We start from the raw sequence: 1,654 nt of genomic DNA on the forward strand, positions 1-1,654 counted from the left end.
GTGTTTTGAAGTTTGTACGTGCTTTGTCTCTAGGGGCCACCGTAAATATACTTTTATTTATTCACTCCACATAAAATGTAATAAATAAATCATATAATACAAAAACCAACCAGTCATATTTCAACTTTTAACTATTTAAATTTTCAGCTTTTTCCTTTTAAACAAATTTAAAATGAAACAACACAAAACACTGCAAATCACAACACAATTAAATCTATATTAAAATATGAAAACAAAAAGAACATGCATATTCTCTGTCATATGGACCTGCATGAATAAACTTTCTGAATCCTTTATCATCTGCAACTGAAAATAGTTGTGGGTGATTACTATACCTTTCTAATGTGACGTTGTTGTCCCTGGCTCTCTTTCTCTGTCTCTCCCTTCCGCTCTGTTTCTGTGCTACTGCGAGTGTAACTACCGCCCCTCCCCCCTCTGCCCAGCGCAAAGCACAAGCTCGCATGCGGAGTGAAGTGGAAAAAAAGTGCGAGAGAGAGGGTGATAGAAAGAAAAAAAAAAAACACAGCTCTCGATAAGGAGCCGGCTCGCATCGTTCACGTCAAAGATCCGGCTCTAAGAGCCATTTCGTTCGCAACCGCCACATCACTAACGGGCACAGCTGATGGCACAGCCAGGGATGAAGAGGAGTTTACACTTGTATGGCGAACGAAATAAGGCTTCATCAGGTTAACGTGACACACACAACGTTTTTTACTATGGTCTGGGGTACCTGCAAACATTATCAGCATCACTCAATTTCTCTTGGACAGAGTAGGGCCCACCGAACTTTGCCTGGAGATAGGGTTTTCAAAACAGCCACTTGATGATGGGAACCAATCAGCGGCTGCCAGCTCTCCAATTAGAAAGAGAACCTGCAGAGACACTCAACAGCACAGAACACACACATGGAAGAAAATCCAGACACTGATTCAAAATATGACCAGAGCCCTAACACACACTGGTGATTAAGAAGTCTGAAAAACTCACTAAAACAAATTTATCAAATGTTAAACACTAGGCTTTAAAGGGTTAAAAAGAAGGAAAGCAATGGCTGGCTCTGCAACAGCAGACATCCTGAAAGATCCCAGAAGACAATTAAAGTGTGTGATGGCTGAATTATTTTTATGGTTAAGAAAAATAACTTCAGAGCATCTAACCAAGTCAAGAACAATCTTGAGCTGTATCACTGTCAAAGTCAAGAGATGTCCTCATGAATGGAAAGTTTGCAACAAGGCTTTGAACAACTAGAGGGTTCTGGAAAAAAAGAATTTTTGGACAGATGAAACCAAGATGAGCTTGTACCAGAATGATGGAAAGAGAAGCACACGGTGAAGAAGAGAAACAGCTCATGATCTGAAGTGTACAATATCATCTGTCAAACTTGGTGGAGGCAATCTTATGATTTAACAATGTATGGCTGCCAGTGGTACCAGACCATTGGTGTTTATTGATGATGTGACTGCTGATAGAAGTATCAGGATGAACTGTGAAGTGTACAGGGCTATACTTTCTGCTCAGATTCAGCCAAATGCTGCAAAACCCATCAAACAGCAGTTGGTAGCACAAATGGATCATGACCCAAAGCATACTGCAAAAGCAGCCCAAAAGTTTCTCAAGGTAAAGAAATGGAATATTCTTTGATGGCCCTAATCAG

This window comes from Pundamilia nyererei, unplaced genomic scaffold (genome assembly GCF_000239375.1).
Source record: "Pundamilia nyererei isolate P.nyererei 1_Seehausen unplaced genomic scaffold, PunNye1.0 scaffold00072, whole genome shotgun sequence".
NCBI lineage: Eukaryota > Metazoa > Chordata > Actinopteri > Cichliformes > Cichlidae > Pundamilia > Pundamilia nyererei.